We start from the raw sequence: 22014 nt of genomic DNA, 5'->3' as shown, positions 1-22014 counted from the left end.
AACAATTTCATGCCTCCCGTCCGCCAAACATGTTTTGGCTACTGACATGGGTAAGGTTCTTTTTAGCATTTGTTGAGCTACATCACACAAAACCCCTAAATCCTAAACCACGAGCCCCAAACCCTAAACCATGAACCCAGAACCCCGAACCCTTAGACTAAAACCTGACCCCAAAACACATAATCTCAAATCACAAACTCCAAAACCTAAACATTAAACCCCAAACCCTAACCCTCAAATCGAAACCCGAAATCTCGAACCCCAAAAGCCTAAGCTCTAAACCCCAAGCCCCAAATCCTAAAGCCTGAACATTGAACCCCGAACCCTAAAACAAAGACCCGACCACCAAAACACAAAACTCCAAACCCCAAACCCCAAACTCCAAACCCTAAAACACAACCCTAAAAAGTAAAGTAAGGTTGTTTTGGCCTCGCGTGAGCTACAACACACTTTTCATGGCCGAACTACCAATTTAGTGTCCAAACCATAGTACACTAGTGTCCGAACCATTATACACGTTTTGGCCCCGGAGGCCGGTAAGGCTATTTTGGCCTCCCGCGACACATGTTTTCGTCGTCGAACAACGTTTTCATGCCTCCCGCCCAAACTCTAAACACAGAGCCCCAAACCCTAAAGCCCGATCCCTGAACCCTAAATTGTGAACCCTATACCCCGAACCCTAAAACAAAAACCCGAACACCAAAACACAAAACTCCAAACCCCAAACTCCAAACCAAAAAACACAACACTAAACAGTAAACTACGAATTCTAAATCCTAAACCCAAACCCCACACAATAAACCCTGAACCCCAAAATCCTAAACCTAAACCATGAGCCCCAAGCCCAAAACCATGAACCCCACATCCCGAACCCTTAATCTCAAACCCCAAACCCTAAACCATAAACCCGAATCAATAAACCTACACCCGAAACCCTAACCCTAAACACCAACACTAAATGATTTTGATGTCCAAACCATAGTAAAATATTATTTGAGTCTCCAAACCATAGTACACGTTTTGGTCCCCGGAGGCCGGTAAGGCTATTTTGGCCTCCTGCGACACATGTTTTCGTCGTCGAACAACAATTTGATGCCACCCGTTCGCCACCCATGTTTTGGCCACTAAGACAGGTAAGGCTGTTTTTTGCCTCGCGTGAGCTACAACACATGTTTTCATGGCCGAACAACCAATTTAGTGTCCAACCATAGTACACTAGTGTTCAAACCATAGTACACATTTTTGTCCCTGGAGGCCTGTAAGGCTATTTTTGGCCTCCCGCGACACATGTTTTCTTCGTCGAACAACAATTTCATGCCTCCCGCCCGCCAAACATGTTTTGGCTACTGACATGGGTAAGGTTGTTTTTAGCATCTGTTGAGCTACATCACACAAAACACTTAAATCCTAAACCCCGAGCCCCAAACCCTAAACCATGAACCCGGAACCGCGAACCCTTAGACTAAAACCCGACCCCCAAAACACAAAATCACAAATCCCTAACTCCAAACCCTAAACATTAAACCCCAAACCCTAACCCTCAAATCAAAACCCGAAATCTCGAATCCCAAAAGCCTAAGCTCTAAACCCCGAGCCCCAAACCCTAAAGCCTGAACATTGAACCCCAAACCCTAATTTGTGAACCCTATACCTCGAACCCTAAAACAAAGACCCGACCACCAAAACACAAAACTCCAAACCCCAAACTCCAAACCCTAAAACACAACCCTAAAAAGTAAAGTAAGGCTGTTTTTGGCCTCGCGTGAGCTGCAACACACGTTTTCATGGCCGAACAACCAATTTAGTGTCCAAACCATAGTACACTAGTGTCCGAACCATTGTACACGCATTTGGCCCTGGAGGCAGGTAAGGCTATTTTTGGCCTCCCGCGACACATGTTTTCGTCATCGAACAACAATTTCATTCCTGCCGCCCACCACCCATGTTTTGGCCACTGAAACAGGTAAGGTTGTTTTTAGCATCCAGTGAGCTATAGCACACTAAACCTCGAACCCCAAAATCCTAAACGCCAAGACCCAAACCCTAAACCATGAATTAGGAAACCCGAACCCTAAAACTAAAACCCAACCCCCAAAACACAAAACCTTAAATCCTAAACTCCAAATCCTAAACACCAAACTTCAAACCCTAAAACTCAAATCGAAACCCTAAACCTCGAACCCCAAAAGCCTAAACTCTAAACATAGAGCCCCAAACCCTAAAGCCCGAACCCTAAACCCTAAATTGTGAACCCTATACCCCGAACCCTAAAACAAAAACCCGAACACCAAAACACAACTCCAAACCCAAAAACACAACACTAAACAGTAAACGACGAACTCTAAATCCTAAACCCAAACCCCAAACAATAAATCCTGAACCCCAAAATCCTAAACCCTAAACCATGAGCCCCAAGCCCAAAACCATGAACCCCACACCCCGAACCCTTAATCTCGAACCCCAAACCCTAAACCATAAACCCTAATCAATAAACCTACACCTGAAACCCTAACCCTAAACACCAACACTAAAAGATTTTGATGTCCAAACCATAGTAAAATATTATTTGAGTCTCCAAACCATAGTAAATTTCAATTTTTGTGTCCAAACCATAGTACACGTTTTGGTCCCCGAAGGCCGGTAAGGCTATTTTTTGCCTCCCGCGACACATGTTTTCGTCGTCGAACAACAATTTCATGCCACCCGTCCGCCACCCATGTTTTGGCCACTAAGACAGGTAAGGCTGTTTTTGGCCTTGCATGAGCTACAACACATGTTTTCATGGCCGAACAACCAATTTAGTGTCCAACCATAGTACACTAGTGTTCAAACCATAGTCCCTAGAGGCCTGTAAAGCTATTTTTCGCCTCCTGCAACACATGTTTACTTCATCGAACAACAATTTCATGCCTTGCGTCCACCAAACATGTTTTGGCTACTGACATGGGTAAGGTTGTTTTTAGCATCTGTTGAGCTACATCACACAAAACCCCTAAATCTTAAACCACGAGCCCCAAACCCTAAACCATGAACCCAGAACCCCGAACCCTTAGACTAAAACCCGACCCCCAAAACACAAAATCTCAAATCCCAAACTCCAACCCCTAAACATTAAACCCTAAACATTAAACCCTAAACCCTAAATCCTAAAGCCCGAACCCTGAACCCTAAACTGTGAACCCTATACACCGAACCCTAAAACAAAAACCCGAACACCAAAACACAACTCCAAACCCAAAAACACAACAATAAACAGTAAAGTAAGGCTGTTTTTGGCCTCGCGTGAGCTACAACACACGTTTTCATGGCCGAACAACCAATTTAGTGTCCAACCATAGTACACTAGTGTTCAAACCATAGTACACATTTTTGTCCCTGGAGGCCTGTAAGGCTATTTTTGGCCTCCTGTGACACATGTTTACTTCGTCGAACAACAATTTCATGCCTCCCGTCCGCCAAACATGTTTTGGCTACTGACATGGGTAAGGTTTCATGCCTCCAGGGACAAAAATGTGTACTATGGTTTGAACACTAGTGTACTATGGTTGGACACTAAATTGGTTGTTCGGCCATGAAAACGTGTGTTGTAGCTCACGGGAGGCCAAAAACAGCCTTACTTTACTGTTTATTGTTGTGTTTTTGGGTTTGGAGTTGTGTTTTGGTGTTCGGGTTTTTGTTTTAGGGTTCGGTGTATAGGGTTCACAGTTTAGGGTTCAGGGTTCGGGCTTTAGGATTTAGGGTTTAGGGTTTAATGTTTAGGGTTTAATGTTTAGGGTTTGGAGTTTGGGATTTGAGATTTTGTGTTTTGGGGGTCGGGTTTTAGTCTAAGGGTTCGGGGTTCTGGGTTTTGGGTTCATGGTTTAGGGTTTGGGGCTCGTGGTTTAAGATTTAGGGGTTTTGTGTGATGTAGCTCAACAGATGCTAAAAACAACCTTACCCATGTTAGTAGCCAAAACATGTTTGGTGGACGCAAGGCATGAAATTGTTGTTCGATGAAGTAAACATGTGTTGCAGGAGGCGAAAAATAGCTTTACAGGCCTCCAGGGACTATGGTTTGAACACTAATGTACTATGGTTGGACACTAAATTGGTTGTTCGGCCATGAAAACATGTGTTGTAGCTCACGCAAGGCCAAAAACAGCCTTACCTGTCTTAGTGGCCAAAACATGGGTGGCGGACGGGTGGCATGAAATTGTTGTTCGACGACGAAAACATGTGTCGCGGGAGGCCAAAAATAGCCTTACCGGCCTTCGGGGACCAAAATGTGTACTATGGTTTGGACACAAAAATTGAAATTTACTATGGTTTGGAGACTCAAATAATATTTTACTATGGTTTGGACATCAAAATCTTTTAGTGTTGGTGTTTAGGGTTAGGGTTTCGGGTGTAGGTTTATTGATTAGGGTTTATGGCTTAGGGTTTGGGGTTCGAGATTAAGGGTTCGGGGTGTGGGGTTCATGGTTTTGGGCTTGGGGCTCATGGTTTAGGGTTTAGGATTTTGGGGTTCAGGATTTATTGTTTGGGGTTTGGGTTTAGGATTTAGAGTTCGTCGTTTACTGTTTAGTGTTGTGTTTTTGGGTTTGGAGTTGTGTTTTGGTGTTCGGGTTTTTGTTTTAGGGTTCGGGGTATAGGGTTCACAATTAGGGTTTAGGGTTCGGGCTTTAGGGTTTGGGGCTCTGTGTTTAGAGTTTAGGCTTTTGGGGTTCGAGATTTAGGGTTTCGATTTGAGTTTTAGGGTTTGAAGTTTGGTGTTTAGGATTTGGAGTTTAGGATTTAAGGTTTTGTGTTTTGGGGGTTGGGTTTTAGTTTTAGGGTTCGGGTTTCCTAATTCATGGTTTAGGGTTTGGGTCTTGGCGTTTAGGATTTTGGGGTTCGAGGTTTAGTGTGCTATAGCTCACTGGATGCTAAAAACAACCTTACCTGTTTCAGTGGCCAAAACATGGGTGGTGGGCGGCAGGAATGAAATTGTTGTTCGATGACGAAAACATGTGTCGCGGGAGGCCAAAAATAGCCTTACCGGCCTCCAGGGCCAAATGCGTGTACAATGGTTCGGACACTAGTGTACTATGGTTTGGACACTAAATTGGTTGTTCGGCCATGAAAACGTGTGTTGCAGCTCACGCGAGGCCAAAAACAACCTTACTTTACTTTATAGGGTTGTGTTTTAGGGTTTGGAGTTTTGTGTTTTGGTGGTCGGGTCTTTGATTTAGGGTTCGAGGTATAGGGTTCACAAATTAGGGTATGGGGTTCAATGTTCTGGCTTTAGGGTTTGGGGCTCAGGGTTTAGAGCTTAGGCTTTTGGAATTCGAGATTTCGGGTTTCGATTTGAGGGTTAGCGTTTGGGGTTTAATGTTTAGGGTTTGGAGTTAGGGATTTGTGATTTTGTGTTTTGGGGGTCGGGTTTTAGTCTAAGGGTTCACGGTTACGGGTTCATGGTTTAGGGTTTGGGGCTCGGGGTTTAGGATTTAAGTGTTTTGTGTGATGTAGCTCAATAGATGCTAAAAACAACCTTACCCATGCCAGTAGCCAAAACATGTTTGGCGGGCGGGAGGCATGAAATTGTTGTTCGACGAAGAAAACATGTGTCGCGGGACGCCAAAAATAGCCTTACAGGCCTCCGGGGACAAAAATGTGTACTATGGTTTGAACACTAGTGTACTATGGTTGGACACTAAATTGGTTGTTCGGCCATGAAAACATGTGTTGTAGCTCACGCGAGGCCAAAAACAGCCTTACCTGTCTTAGTGGCCAAAACATGGGTGGCGAACGGGTGGCATCAAATTGTTGTTCGGCGACGAAAACATGTGTCGCGGGAGGCCAAAACTAGCCTTACCGGCCTCCGGGGACCAAAACGTGTACTATGGTTTGGAGACTCAAATAATATTTTACTAGTGTTGGTGTTTAGGGTTAGGGTTTCGGGTGTAGGTTTATTGATTCGGGTTTATGGTTTAGGGTTTCGGGTTCGAGATTAAGGGTTCGGGGTGTGGGGTTCATGGTTTTGGGCTTGAGGCTCAAGGTTTAGTATTTAGGATTTTGGGGTTCAGGGTTTATTGTGTGGGGTTTGGGTTTAGGATTTAGAGTTCGTCGTTTACTGTTTAGTGTTGTGTTTTTGGGTTTGGAGTTTGGGGTTTGGAGTTTTGTGTTTTGGTGTTCGGGTTTTTGTTTTAGGGTTCGGGGTATAGGGTTCACAATTTAGGGTTCAGGGTTCAGGGTTCGGGCTTTAGGGTTTGGGGCTCTGTGTTTAGAGTTTGGGCGGGAGTCATGAAATCGTTGTTCGACGACGAAAACATGTGTCGCGGGAGGCCAAAAATAGCCTTACCGGCCTCCGGGGCCAAAAACGTGTACAATGGTTCGGACACTAGTGTACTATGGTTTGGACACTAAATTGGTTGTTTGTCCATGAAAACGTGTGTTGTAGCTCACACGAGGCCAAAAACAGCCTTACTTTACTTTTTAGGGTTGTGTTTTAGGGTTTGGAGTTTGGGGTTTGGAGTTTAGGGTTTACGGTGACACTATTGTACTATGGTTTGGACACTAAATTGGTTGTTCGGCCATGAAAACGTGTGTTGTAGCTCAGGCGAGGCCAAAAACAGCCTTACTTTACTGTTTAGTGTTGTGTTTTTGGGTTTGGAGTTGTGTTTTGGTGTTCGGGTTTTCATTTTAGGGTTTGGGGTATAGGGTTCACCATTTAGGGTTCAGGGTTCAAGGTTCGGGCTTTAGGGTTTGGGGCTCTGTGTTTAGAGTTTAGGCTTTTGGGGTTCGAGGTTTAGGGTTTCGATTTGAGGTTTAGGGTTTGAAGTTTGGTGTTTAGGATTTGGAGTTTAGGATTTAAGGTTTTGTGTTTTGGGGGTTGGGTTTTAGTTTTACGGTTCGGGTTTCCTAATTCATGGTTTAGGGTTTGGGTCTTGGCGTTTAGGATTTTGGGGTTCGAGGTTTAGTGTGCTATAGCTCACTGGATGCTAAAAACAACCTTACCTGTTTCATTGGCCAAAACATGGGTGGTGGGCGGCAGGAATGAAATTGTTGTTCGATGACGAAAACATGTGTCGCGGGAGGCCAAAAATAGCCTTACCTTCCTCCAGGGCCAAATGCGTGTACAATGGTTCGGACACTAGTGTACTATGGTTTGGACACTAAATTGGTTGTTCGGCCATGAAAACGTGTGTTGCAGCTCACGCGAGGCCAAAAACAACCTTACTTTACTTTTTAGGGTTGTGTTTTAGGGTTTGGAGTTTTGTGTTTTGGTGGTCGGGTCTTTGATTTAGGGTTCGAGGTATAGGGTTCACAAATTAGGGTTTGGGGTTCAATGTTCTGGCTTTAGGGTTTGGGGCTCAGGGTTTAGAGCTTAGGCTTTTGGAATTCGAGATTTCGGGTTTCGATTTGAGGGTTAGCGTTTGGGGTTTAATGTTTAGGGTTTGGAGTTAGGGATTTGTGATTTTGTGTTTTGGGGGTCGGGTTTTAGTCTAAGGGTTCGCGGTTACGGGTTCATGGTTTAGGGTTTGGGGCTCGGGGTTTAGGATTTAAGTGTTTTGTGTGATGTAGCTCAACAGATGCTAAAATCAACCTTACCCATGCCAGTAGCCAAAACATGTTTGGCAGGCGGGAGGCATGAAATTGTTGTTCGACGAAGAAAACATGTGTCGCGGGATGCCAAAAATAGCCTTACAGGCCTCCGGGGACAAAAATGTGTACTATGGTTTTAACACTAGTGTACTATGGTTGGACACTAAATTGGTTGTTCGGCCATGAAAACATGTGTTGTAGCTCACGCGAGGCCAAAAACAGCCTTACCTGTCTTAGTGGCCAAAACATGGGTGGCGAACGGGTGGCATCAAATTGTTGTTCGACGACGAAAACATGTGTTGCGGGAGGCCAAAACTAGCCTTACCGGCGTCCGGGGACCAAAACGTGTACTATGGTTTTGAGACTCAAATAATATTTTACTAGTGTTGGTGTTTAGGGTTAGGGTTTCGGGTGTAGGTTTATTGATTCGGGTTTATGGTTTAGGGTTTGGGGTTCGAGATTAAGGGTTCGGGGTGTGGGGTTCATGGTTTTGGGCTTGGGGCTCATGGTTTAGTATTTAGGATTTTGGGGTTCAGGGTTTATTGTGTGGGGTTTGGGTTTAGGATTTAGAGTTCGTCGTTTACTGTTTAGTGTTGTGTTTTTGGGTTTGGAGTTTTGTGTTTTGGTGTTCGGGTTTTTGTTTTAGGGTTCGGGGTATAGGGTTCACAATTTAGGGTTCAGGGTCCAGGGTTCGGGCTTTAGGGTTTGGGGCTTTGTGTTTAGAGTTTGGGCGGGAGTCATCAAATCGTTGTTCGACGACGAAAACATGTGTCGCGGGAGGCCAAAAATAGCCTTACCGGCCTCCGGGGCCAAAAACGTGTACAATGGTTCGGACACTAGTGTACTATGGTTTGGACACTAAATTGGTTGTTTGTCCATGAAAACGTGTGTTGTAGCTCACACGAGGCCAAAAACAGCTTTACTTTACTTTTTAGGGTTGTGTTTTAGGGTTTGGAGTTTGGGGTTTGGAGTTTAGGGTTTAGGGTGACACTAGTGTACTATGGTTTAGACACTAAATTGGTTGTTCGGCCATGAAAACGTGTGTTGTAGCTCAGGCGAGACCAAAAACAGCCTTACTTTACTGTTTAGTGTTGTGTTTTGGGTTTGGAGTTGTGTTTTGGTGTTCGGGTTTTCGTTTTAGGGTTCGGGGTATAGGGTTCACAATTTAGGGTTCAGGGTTCGGGCTTTAGGGTTTGGGGCTCTGTGTTTAGAGTTTAGGCTTTTGGGCTTCGAGGTTTAGGGTTTCGATTTGAGTTTTAGGGTTTGAAGTTTGGTGTTTAGGATTTGGAGTTTAGGATTTGAGTTTTTGTGTTTTGGGGGTTGGGTTTTAGTTTTAGGGTTCGGGGTTCCGGATTCATGGTTTAGGGTTTGGGTCTCGGGGTTTAGGATTTTGGGGTTCGAGGTTTAGTGTGCTATAGCTCACTGGATGCTAAAAACAACCTTACCTGTTTCAGTGGCCAAAACATGGGTGGTGGGCGGGAGGAACGAAATTGTTGTTCGACGACGAAAACATGTGTCGCGGGAGGCCAAAAATAGCCTTACCGGCCTCCGGGGCCAAATGCGTGTACAATGGTTCGGACACTAGTGTACTATGGTTTGGACACTAAATTGGTTGTTCGGCCATGAAAACGTGTGTTCTAGCTCACGCGAGGCCAAAATAGCCTTACTTTACTTTTTAGGGTTGTGTTTTAGGGTTTGGAGTTTGGGGTTTAGAGTTTTGTGTTTTGGTGGTCGGGTCCTTGTTTTAGGGTTCGAGGTATAGGGTTCACAAATTAGGGTTTGGGGTTCAATGTTCAGGCTTTAGGGTTTGGGGCTCGGGGTTTAGAGCTTAGGCTTTTGGGATTCGAGATTTCGGGTTTCGATTTGAGGGTTAGGGTTTGGGTTTTAATGTTTAGGGTTTGGAGTTTGGGATTTGTGATTTTGTGTTTTGGGGGTCGGGTTTTAGTCTAAGGGTTCGCGGTTCCGGGTTCATGGTTTAGGGTTTGGGGCTTGGGGTTTAGGATTTAAGTGTTTTGTGTGATGTAGCTCAACAGATGCTAAAAACAACCTTACCCATGTCAGTAGCCAAAACATGTTTGGCAGGCAGGAGGCATGAAATTGTTGTTCGACGAAGAAAACATGTGTCACGGGAGGCCAAAAATAGCCTTACAGGCCTCCGGGGACAAAAAAGTGTACTATGGTTTGAACACTAGTGTACTATGGTTGGACACTAAATTTGTTGTTCGGCCATGAAAACATGTGTTGTAGCTCACGTGAGGCCAAAAACAGCCTAACCTGTCTTAGTGGCCAAAACATGGGTGGCGAACGGGTGGCATCAAATTGTTGTTCGACGACGAAAACATGTGTCGCGGGAGGCCAAAAATAGCCTTACAGGCCTCCGGGGACAAAAATGTGTACTATGGTTTGAACACTAGTGTACTATGGTTGGATACTAAATTGGTTGTTCGGCCATGAAAACATGTGTTGTAGCTCACGCGAGGCCAAAAACAGCCTTACCTGTCTTAGTGGCCAAAACATGGGTGGCGAACGGGTGGCATCAAGTTGTTGTTCGACGACGAAAACATGTGTCGCGGGAGGCCAAAACTAGCCTTACCGGCCTCCGGGGACCAAAACGTGTACTATGGTTTGGAGACTCAAATAATATTTTAGTTTTGGTGTTTAGGGTTAGGGTTTCGGGTGTAGGTTTATTGATTCGGGTTTATGATTTAGGGTTTGGGGTTCGAGATTAAGGGTTCGGGGTGTGGGGTTCATGGTTTTGGGCTTGGGGCTCATGGTTTAGAATTTAGGATTTTGGGGTTCCGGGTTTATTGTGTGGGGTTTGGGTTTAGGATTTAGAGTTCGTCGTTTACTGTTTAGTGTTGTGTTTTTGGGTTTGGAGTTTGGGGTTTGGAGTTTTGTGTTTTGGTGTTCGGGTTTTTGTTTTAGGGCTCGGGGTATAGGGTTCACAATTTAGGGTTTCGGGTTCAGGGTTCGGGCTTTAGGGTTTGGGGCTCTGTGTTTAGAGTTTGGGCGGGAGGCATGAAATCGTTGTTCGACGATGAAAACATGTGTCGCGGGAGGCCAAAAATAGCCTTACCGGCCTCCGGGGCCAAAAACGTGTACAATGGTTCGGACACTAGTGTACTATGGTTTGGACACTAAATTGGTTGGTCGGCCATGAAAACTTGTGTTGTAGCTCACGCGAGGCCAAAAACAGCCTTACTTTACTTTTTAGGGTTGTGTTTTAGGGTTTGGAGTTTGGGGTTTGGAGTTTAGGGTTTACGGTGACACTATTGTACTATGGTTTGGACACTAAATTTGTTGTTCGGCCATGAAAACGTGTGTTGTAGCTCAGGCGAGGCCAAAAACAGCCTTACTTTACTGTTTAGTGTTGTGTTTTTGGGTTTGGAGTTGTGTTTTGGTGTTCGGGTTTTCGTTTTAGGGTTCGGGGTAAAGGGTTCACCATTTAGGGTTCAGGGTTCAAGGTTCGGGCTTTAGGGTTTGGGGCAATGTGTTTAGAGTTTAGGCTTTTGGGGTTCGAGGTTTAGGGTTTCAATTTGAGTTTTAGGGTTTGAAGTTTGGTGTTTAGGATATGGAGTTTAGGATTTGGAGTTTAGGATTTGAGGTTTTGTGTTTTGGGGTTGGGTTTTAGTTTTAGGGTTCGGGGTTCCGGATTCATGGTTTAGGGTTTGGGTCTTGGGGTTTAGGATTTTGGGGTTCGAGGTTTAGTGTGCTATAGCTCACTGGATGCTAAAAACAACCTTACCTGTTTCAGTGGCCAAAACATGGGTGGTGGGTGGGAGGAATGAAATTGTTGTTCGACGATGAAAACATGTCTCGTGGGAGGCCAAAAATAGCCTTACCGGCCTCCAGGGCCAAATGCGTGTACAATGGTTAGGACACTAGTGTACTATGGTTTGGACACTAAATTGGTTGTTCGGCCATGAAAACATGTGTTGTAGCTCACGCGAGGCCAAAACAGCCTTACTTTACTTTTTAGGGTTGTATTTTAGGGTTTGGAGTTTGGGGTTTAGAGTTTTGTGTTTTGGTGGTCGGGTCTTTGTTTTAGGGTTCGAGGTATAGGGTTCACAAATTAGGGTTTGGGGTTCAATGTTCAGGCTTTAGGGTTTGGGGCTCGGGGTTTAGAGCTTAGGCTTTTGGGATTCGAGATTTCGGGTTTTGATTTGAGGGTTAGGGTTTGGGGTTTAATGTTTAGGGTTTGGAGTTTGGGATTTGTGATTTTGTGTTTTGGGGGTCGGGTTTTAGTCTAAGGGTTCGCGGTTCCGGGTTCATGGTTTAGGGTTTGGGGCTCGGGGTTTAGGATTTAAGTGTTTTGTGTGATGTAGCTCAACAGATGCTAAAAACAACCTTACCCATGTCAGTAGCCAAAACATGTTTGGCGGGCGGGAGGCATGAAATTGTTGTTCGACGTTGAAAACATGTGTCGCGGGAGGCCAAAAATAGCCTTACAGGCCTCCACGGACAAAAATGTGTACTATGGTTTGAACACTAGTGTACTATGGTTGGACACTAAATTGGTTGTTCGGCCATGAAAACATGTGTTGTAGCTCACGCGAGGCAAAAAACAGCCTTACCTGTCTTAGTGGCCAAAACATGGGTGGCAAACGGGTGGCATCAAATTGTTGTTCGACGACGAAAACATGTGTCGCAGGAGGCCAAAATAGCCTTACCGGCCTCCGGGGACCAAAACGTGTACTATGGTTTGGAGACTCAAATAATATTTTACTATGGTTTGGACATCAAAATCATTTAGTGTTGGTGTTTAGGGTTAGGGTTTCGGGTGTAGGTTTATTGATTCGGGTTTATGGTTTAGGATTTGGGGTTTGAGATTAAGGGTTCGGGATGTGGGGTTCATGGTTTTGGGCTTGGGGCTCATGGTTTAGGTTTAGGATTTTGGGGTTCAGGGTTTATTGTGTGGGGTTTGGGTTTAGGATTTAGAGTTCATAGTTTACTGTTTAGTGTTGTGTTTTTTGGTTTGGAGTTTGGGGTTTGGAGTTTTGTGTTTTGGTGTTCGGGTTTTTGTTTTAGGGTTCAGGGTATAGGGTTCACAATTTAGGGTTCAGGGATCGGGCTTTAGGGTTTGGGGCTGTGTTGTAGCTCACACGAGGCCAAAAACAGCTTTACTTTACTTTTTAGGGTTGTGTTTTAGGGTTTGGAGTTTGGGGTTTGGAGTTTAGGGTTTAGGGTGACACTAGTGTACTATGGTTTAGACACTAAATTGGTTGTTCGGCCATGAAAACGTGTGTTGTAGCTCAGGCGAGACCAAAAACAGCCTTACTTTACTGTTTAGTGTTGTGTTTTGGGTTTGGAGTTGTGTTTTGGTGTTCGGGTTTTCGTTTTAGGGTTCGGGGTATAGGGTTCACAATTTAGGGTTCAGGGTTCGGGCTTTAGGGTTTGGGGCTCTGTGTTTAGAGTTTAGGCTTTTGGGCTTCGAGGTTTAGGGTTTCGATTTGAGTTTTAGGGTTTGAAGTTTGGTGTTTAGGATTTGGAGTTTAGGATTTGAGTTTTTGTGTTTTGGGGGTTGGGTTTTAGTTTTAGGGTTCGGGGTTCCGGATTCATGGTTTAGGGTTTGGGTCTCGGGGTTTAGGATTTTGGGGTTCGAGGTTTAGTGTGCTATAGCTCACTGGATGCTAAAAACAACCTTACCTGTTTCAGTGGCCAAAACATGGGTGGTGGGCGGGAGGAACGAAATTGTTGTTCGACGACGAAAACATGTGTCGCGGGAGGCCAAAAATAGCCTTACCGGCCTCCGGGGCCAAATGCGTGTACAATGGTTCGGACACTAGTGTACTATGGTTTGGACACTAAATTGGTTGTTCGGCCATGAAAACGTGTGTTCTAGCTCACGCGAGGCCAAAATAGCCTTACTTTACTTTTTAGGGTTGTGTTTTAGGGTTTGGAGTTTGGGGTTTAGAGTTTTGTGTTTTGGTGGTCGGGTCCTTGTTTTAGGGTTCGAGGTATAGGGTTCACAAATTAGGGTTTGGGGTTCAATGTTCAGGCTTTAGGGTTTGGGGCTCGGGGTTTAGAGCTTAGGCTTTTGGGATTCGAGATTTCGGGTTTCGATTTGAGGGTTAGGGTTTGGGTTTTAATGTTTAGGGTTTGGAGTTTGGGATTTGTGATTTTGTGTTTTGGGGGTCGGGTTTTAGTCTAAGGGTTCGCGGTTCCGGGTTCATGGTTTAGGGTTTGGGGCTTGGGGTTTAGGATTTAAGTGTTTTGTGTGATGTAGCTCAACAGATGCTAAAAACAACCTTACCCATGTCAGTAGCCAAAACATGTTTGGCAGGCAGGAGGCATGAAATTGTTGTTCGACGAAGAAAACATGTGTCACGGGAGGCCAAAAATAGCCTTACAGGCCTCCGGGGACAAAAAAGTGTACTATGGTTTGAACACTAGTGTACTATGGTTGGACACTAAATTTGTTGTTCGGCCATGAAAACATGTGTTGTAGCTCACGTGAGGCCAAAAACAGCCTAACCTGTCTTAGTGGCCAAAACATGGGTGGCGAACGGGTGGCATCAAATTGTTGTTCGACGACGAAAACATGTGTCGCGGGAGGCCAAAAATAGCCTTACAGGCCTCCGGGGACAAAAATGTGTACTATGGTTTGAACACTAGTGTACTATGGTTGGATACTAAATTGGTTGTTCGGCCATGAAAACATGTGTTGTAGCTCACGCGAGGCCAAAAACAGCCTTACCTGTCTTAGTGGCCAAAACATGGGTGGCGAACGGGTGGCATCAAGTTGTTGTTCGACGACGAAAACATGTGTCGCGGGAGGCCAAAACTAGCCTTACCGGCCTCCGGGGACCAAAACGTGTACTATGGTTTGGAGACTCAAATAATATTTTAGTTTTGGTGTTTAGGGTTAGGGTTTCGGGTGTAGGTTTATTGATTCGGGTTTATGATTTAGGGTTTGGGGTTCGAGATTAAGGGTTCGGGGTGTGGGGTTCATGGTTTTGGGCTTGGGGCTCATGGTTTAGAATTTAGGATTTTGGGGTTCCGGGTTTATTGTGTGGGGTTTGGGTTTAGGATTTAGAGTTCGTCGTTTACTGTTTAGTGTTGTGTTTTTGGGTTTGGAGTTTGGGGTTTGGAGTTTTGTGTTTTGGTGTTCGGGTTTTTGTTTTAGGGTTCGGGGTATAGGGTTCACAATTTAGGGTTTCGGGTTCAGGGTTCGGGCTTTAGGGTTTGGGGCTCTGTGTTTAGAGTTTGGGCGGGAGGCATGAAATCGTTGTTCGACGATGAAAACATGTGTCGCGGGAGGCCAAAAATAGCCTTACCGGCCTCCGGGGCCAAAAACGTGTACAATGGTTCGGACACTAGTGTACTATGGTTTGGACACTAAATTGGTTGGTCGGCCATGAAAACTTGTGTTGTAGCTCACGCGAGGCCAAAAACAGCCTTACTCTACTTTTTAGGGTTGTGTTTTAGGGTTTGGAGTTTGGGGTTTGGAGTTTAGGGTTTACGGTGACACTATTGTACTATGGTTTGGACACTAAATTTGTTGTTCGGCCATGAAAACGTGTGTTGTAGCTCAGGCGAGGCCAAAAACAGCCTTACTTTACTGTTTAGTGTTGTGTTTTTGGGTTTGGAGTTGTGTTTTGGTGTTCGGGTTTTCGTTTTAGGGTTCGGGGTAAAGGGTTCACCATTTAGGGTTCAGGGTTCAAGGTTCGGGCTTTAGGGTTTGGGGCAATGTGTTTAGAGTTTAGGCTTTTGGGGTTCGAGGTTTAGGGTTTCAATTTGAGTTTTAGGGTTTGAAGTTTGGTGTTTAGGATATGGAGTTTAGGATTTGGAGTTTAGGATTTGAGGTTTTGTGTTTTGGGGTTGGGTTTTAGTTTTAGGGTTCGGGGTTCCGGATTCATGGTTTAGGGTTTGGGTCTTGGGGTTTAGGATTTTGGGGTTCGAGGTTTAGTGTGCTATAGCTCACTGGATGCTAAAAACAACCTTACCTGTTTCAGTGGCCAAAACATGGGTGGTGGGTGGGAGGAATGAAATTGTTGTTCGACGATGAAAACATGTCTCGTGGGAGGCCAAAAATAGCCTTACCGGCCTCCAGGGCCAAATGCGTGTACAATGGTTAGGACACTAGTGTACTATGGTTTGGACACTAAATTGGTTGTTCGGCCATGAAAACATGTGTTGTAGCTCACGCGAGGCCAAAACAGCCTTACTTTACTTTTTAGGGTTGTATTTTAGGGTTTGGAGTTTGGGGTTTAGAGTTTTGTGTTTTGGTGGTCGGGTCTTTGTTTTAGGGTTCGAGGTATAGGGTTCACAAATTAGGGTTTGGGGTTCAATGTTCAGGCTTTAGGGTTTGGGGCTCGGGGTTTAGAGCTTAGGCTTTTGGGATTCGAGATTTCGGGTTTTGATTTGAGGGTTAGGGTTTGGGGTTTAATGTTTAGGGTTTGGAGTTTGGGATTTGTGATTTTGTGTTTTGGGGGTCGGGTTTTAGTCTAAGGGTTCGCGGTTCCGGGTTCATGGTTTAGGGTTTGGGGCTCGGGGTTTAGGATTTAAGTGTTTTGTGTGATGTAGCTCAACAGATGCTAAAAACAACCTTACCCATGTCAGTAGCCAAAACATGTTTGGCGGGCGGGAGGCATGAAATTGTTGTTCGACGTTGAAAACATGTGTCGCGGGAGGCCAAAAATAGCCTTACAGGCCTCCACGGACAAAAATGTGTACTATGGTTTGAACACTAGTGTACTATGGTTGGACACTAAATTGGTTGTTCGGCCATGAAAACATGTGTTGTAGCTCACGCGAGGCAAAAAACAGCCTTACCTGTCTTAGTGGCCAAAACATGGGTGGCAAACGGGTGGCATCAAATTGTTGTTCGACGACGAAAACATGTGTCGCAGGAGGCCAAAATAGCCTTACCGGCCTCCGGGGACCAAAACGTGTACTATGGTTTGGAGACTCAAATAATATTTTACTATGGTTTGGACATCAAAATCATTTAGTGTTGGTGTTTAGGGTTAGGGTTTCGGGTGTAGGTTTATTGATTCGGGTTTATGGTTTAGGATTTGGGGTTTGAGATTAAGGGTTCGGGATGTGGGGTTCATGGTTTTGGGCTTGGGGCTCATGGTTTAGGTTTAGGATTTTGGGGTTCAGGGTTTATTGTGTGGGGTTTGGGTTTAGGATTTAGAGTTCATAGTTTACTGTTTAGTGTTGTGTTTTTTGGTTTGGAGTTTGGGGTTTGGAGTTTTGTGTTTTGGTGTTCGGGTTTTTGTTTTAGGGTTCAGGGTATAGGGTTCACAATTTAGGGTTCAGGGATCGGGCTTTAGGGTTTGGGGCTCTGTGTTTAGAGTTTGGGCGGGAGGCATGAAAATGTTGTTCGACGACGAAAACATGTGTCGCGGGAGGCCAAAATAGCCTTACCGGCCTCCGGGGCCAAAACGTGTATAATGGTTCGGACACTAGTGTACTATGGTTTGGACACTAAATTGGTAGTTCGGCCATGAAAACGTGTGTTGTAGCTCACGCGAGGCCAAAACAACCTTACTTTACTTTTTAGGGTTGTGTTTTAGGTTTTGGAGTTTGGGGTTTGGAGTTTTGTGTTTTGGTGGTCGGGTCTTTGTTTTAGGGTTCGGGGTTCAATGTTCAGGCTTTAGGATTTGGGGCTTGGGGTTTAGAGCTTAGGCTTTTGGACACTAAAATTATACTATGTCTCGAAATTTTACTATGGTTTGGACACTAAAATTATACTATGTCTCGAAATTTTACTATGGTTTGGACATTAAAATCTTTTAGTGTTGGTGTTTAGGGTTAGGGTTTTGGGTGTAGGTTTATTGATTAGGGTTTCGGGTGTAGGTTTATTGATTAGGGTTTTGGGTGTAGGTTTATTGATTGGGGTTCCGTAATAAGGGTTCGGGGTGTGGGATTCGTGGTTTAGGGTTTGGGGCTCATGGTTTAGTGTGGGGGATAGATATCCCCTGGGTCCACTAAAGAAGTAAAAGGCCTCACGAAAGGCCCAAGGGCCCAATAATTCGTAAGGTCATTCTTTCGTGGGCCTAGGGAAAGACAACCAACAAAGAAGAGAAGACGTGAGACTGAATTAGTGCAGACCCGGACGGCCCACAACGTCGAACGAATGAATCGCAACAGAGACCCGACTTTCCCGCGCTGAAGCCCCCATGCAACGGAGCCATGTGAGGATAAGTCGGCGAGGGTTACGTAGGGATAAACTCAAGAGGTTCACTATCTTTTAGCTACTTGTTGTTATCATATCACATGTACTGCCCCACGGTCGAGTATATAAGGCCTAGGGGGCACCCCTTCAGAATGATCGACCCTGTTTTACTTAGCCACCCACGTAAACTCTCTGCGCCCTATCCAGAGAGCCCTCTTGTAACAACACTCACATACTCACCAGGACGTAGGGTATTACGCACCTCTAAGCGGCCCGAACCTGCAAATCTTGTCCATTGTCCCTCGTGCGATCGGCACGAACCATTTTGCTACAGTCGTCGACACCGTCCTACTCCTAAAAACACCTTGAGGGGCAACCCCGGGTGTGCGGTCGGACCCAAAACACCGACAGCTGGCGCGCCAGGTAGGGGGTGTGTCGACGATCCGAGCTAGCTCAATGGCCGTCACCTTCCACAGCAAGATCGCCGTGCGTCCCGGATCTGTATTCTGCTTCGGGACAATCTCATCTGTAGCGGATGAAGAAGGAATTCTACACCGCATCGCAGATCTGCCGGAAAAGAAGTTTCCTCCAACAAACTCTGAAAATGCTGGAAAGACGCTACCTCCGGCTCTTCGGAAAAAGATCGTCTCCGGGGAGGCTGGAGCTAGAAGCTCGCTGACCCGGAAGACTCCGCTGTCTACTTCCCCGACAAAAGAGTGGACACGGGTCGTGAGAAAGAAGGAGACCAGGGAGAGGCAAGTCGTTCTTCCCGTTCCTCCGGCCTCAAAGGAGAACGAAAAGAAAGTCGCCGCGACAGCAGTACCGTTCTACCCCGACGTCCTCTTCATCGGGAGAGCAGAGTCGCCCGCCGTCTCTGACGATGAACCGACCGCGCCTGGAGAAGAACCACCTCAGCGAGAATCCCGCCGACGAAGGAACCGACGCAGGAACGTTCGACGACATCACGCAGCCGGAGAACGGGATCCGGAGCAGCCTGTCTCGCGAGACGAGGTCTCGGAGATAGGAGAAACTCCGGAAGAACGCGTCTTCAGGGAACGAAGGAACTCCCGACGACGTGATCGCCGGCGGACTCAGGAGCAAGCCGAGCAAGATGCAAGGCAGCGACGCGAGAATCCGCTCTTCGGGCGCAACCTGAACCCTGACTTCGCCCGAGCTATGAACACGCCGAGCGAAGTCGGAGGCGTTCTAGCTCGGATAGCTGACGGACTTCCTCGGACTCCCGACGCCGAGGGGTACCGACGCCTGTTCACTCAGGCGGCCAACCATCTTCTACCGCTCGCCCACCCGCCGAACGACTTGCGACACGCCATCAACAGTCGCCGAGACGCGCGAAGCTCTATCAATGCTTCACGCGAACGGCGGCATGAGAACGAAATTCGCCGTCGGGAGGAGTATGACCGAGATCATGGCTTCCCGACTCAAAGCCAGGCCACCCGAACTGAGTCGGCAACAGCTTCAACTGGTGGAACCACCCGGGGACGGTCGAGGAACCACCACCGCCACTCCCCTCCCCGGGACAGACGACATCCCCGACGACAGGAGGACACGTGCGGAGTATCCGCCCTTACTCCGCGCCTTAGGGCCATCCAATGGCCTCCCAACTTCAAGGTATCCAATGTCGACAAATATGAACCTAAGCAGGATCCAGGGGGTTGGTTAGCCGTCTACACCACCGCAGCTCGGGCTGCCGGAGCATCCGAAGACGTCATGACCGCGTATCTGCCCATCGTCCTTGGGCAAGATGCGCTGCAGTGGCTACGACATCTACCCCGACACTGCATCGACGACTGGGGAGACTTCAGTCGACGTTTCACCGCCAACTTCCAGTCTCTCTCCGACAAGCCAGCGCAACCATGGGACCTCAAATCCATCAAGCGCCGGGGGGATGAGACTCTCCGGTCATACCTTAAAAGGTTCCAGACCATGAGAAACCGCATCCCCGAGGTCACGGAGGCGGCCGTGATCGAGGACTTCTACAGAGGGTCTAATGACTCGGCTTTCGTCCGGGCCATACTACAAAAGGCGCCGACCACCTCCGAGGAGCTTTTCCGGGAAGCCGACCTCTACATCACCGCCGACGAGCGAGCCCAGGATCTCATCGGAGGAGCAAAGCCCGCACCGGCAGCACCACGACGCGATGCGAACCAGCCACCCGACAAACGCTGGGAGAAGAGGCCTCGTGAAGAAGTACACGCCGCCGGACCACCCGCCTCTCGCGCCCGAGGAGGGCCTCGTGGAGGCGAACGCACGCTGGACGACATCCTCGACGCCCAGTGCCCGTACCACAAGGACATGCGCCACACTCTCCGCAACTGCCGGGATTTCAAGCACTCCGTCGGGCATGGCCGACCCTTCCAACCTCTACCGCCTCCTCCGCCGAGGGGAGGACCAGATGAACCACGACAGCCCCATCAGCCGGAGGAGGGGGGAGGAGGAGCTTTCCCACGCGTTGACAGGGAGGTCAATGTCATCTTCGGCGGACATGGATCGCAGGAGAACAAAAGACAACAAAAGCTCAACGACCGCCAGATACTGGTGGCGACCACCGGCCCTCCCGCCCCATACCGGTGGTCAGAACACCCGATCACTTTCACTCGGGAAGATCAATGGCTCAACTTCGACCACCCGGGCAAATACCCGCTCCTCGTCGATCTGGTGATCCGAGAGAGCCGGGTGAAGAAGGTGCTAGTGGACGGGGGGGAGCAGCATCAACGTCACCTTCCCCCGAACGCTCCAAGGCTTGGGAGTTCACCTCAAAGAGCTCCACGAGTCAGACACTCCTTTCTTCGGCATCGTGCCGACGGAAGGGGAATACCCGCTAGGCCACATCTACATGCCGGTCACCTTCGGGACTCCGGATAACTACAGAAGTGAGTTCCTGAGGTTCGAGGTGGCGAACTTCGACTGCGGGTACAACGCCATCATCGGGAGGCCGGGGCTGGCCAAATTCATGGCCATCCCACACTATACATACATGATACTGAAGATGCCAGGACCGCAAGGAATCATAACTGTGCGCGCCGACTTCCAAGGCGCCGCAGAATGTTTCCGAGTGGCCATCCAAGCAGCCCTCACCACCAAGCCGTCAACGGTTCCTTCTACACCGGCGAACTCTAAGCCTGAGGAAGACCTCGCCGTGCCGGCAAACGAAGCTCAGGCCGCGACCTCTATGCGGCCGACTGAAGAAACCAAGCGGATCAACCTGGGGTTTGCTGATGAGCGCAAGGCGGCCATCATCAGCTCCAGTTTGAATGACAAATAGGAAAGCGCGCTCGTCCAGTTCCTGCAAGATAACCGAGACGTATTCGCATGGCAACCTGCGGATATGCCGGGAGTCCCGAGGGAGTTGGCCGAGCACAAATTAAAAGTCTATCCTCAGGCGAGGCCGATCCGGCAAAAGCTGCGTCGTTTCACGCCCGACAAGAGAGAGGCCATTCGTACCGAGTTAGCTCGCTTGGTCGCGGCCGGATTTATTAGAGAAGTATTACACCCCGAGTGGTTAGCCAACCCTGTTCTTGTACTCAAAAAGAATAAAGTGGATTGGCGCATGTGCGTCGACTATACTGATCTCAACAAACACTGTCCGAAGGATCCCTTCGGGCTCCCGAGGATAGATCAGGTGGTGGATTCCACCGCTGGGTGTTCTGTGCTGTCTTTCTTAGATTGCTATTCCGGGTATCATCAGATTAGTTTGGCAAAAGAAGACGAGGAAAAAAACGGCGTTCATCACCCCGTTTGGTGCTTTCTGTTATACCTCCATGCCGTTCGGCCTCAAAAACGCTGGAGCGACTTATCAGAGAGCCATTCAAACATGCTTAGCCGATCACTGGGGCAAGCGTGTGGAGGCTTACGTAGACGACGTGGTGATCAAAACGGAGAATCCGGAAAACTTCATCGAAGACTTACAGCTGGTTTTCAACAGCCTGAGAAGATATAAATGGAAGCTCAATCCTGAAAAATGTGTTTTCGGGGTACCAGCAGGAAAGTTACTTGGATTTATTGTCAGCCACCGGGGAATTGAAGCTAATCCAGATAAGATTGAAGCTATCATGAAGATGGAAGCTCCTCGGTCGCAAAAGAAGGTTCAGCGACTCACTGGATGTATGGCAGCCCTGAGCAGATTCATATCCAGGCTGGGAGAAAAAGGTCTGCCATTTTATAAACTACTCAAGAAGGTGGATAAGTTTCAATGGACTTCAGAAGCACAAGAAGCTCTAGACGCACTGAAGAAATTCCTGACAACACCTCCAGTACTAAAACCGCCTCGGCGAGCTACGCCGACTCAACCGGCTGAAGATTTGCTGCTA

The sequence above is a fragment of the Zea mays genome, chromosome 3 (assembly GCF_902167145.1).
Source record: "Zea mays cultivar B73 chromosome 3, Zm-B73-REFERENCE-NAM-5.0, whole genome shotgun sequence".
Classification (NCBI taxonomy): domain Eukaryota; kingdom Viridiplantae; phylum Streptophyta; class Magnoliopsida; order Poales; family Poaceae; genus Zea; species Zea mays.
Note: the sequence above shows the minus strand (reverse complement) of the source record.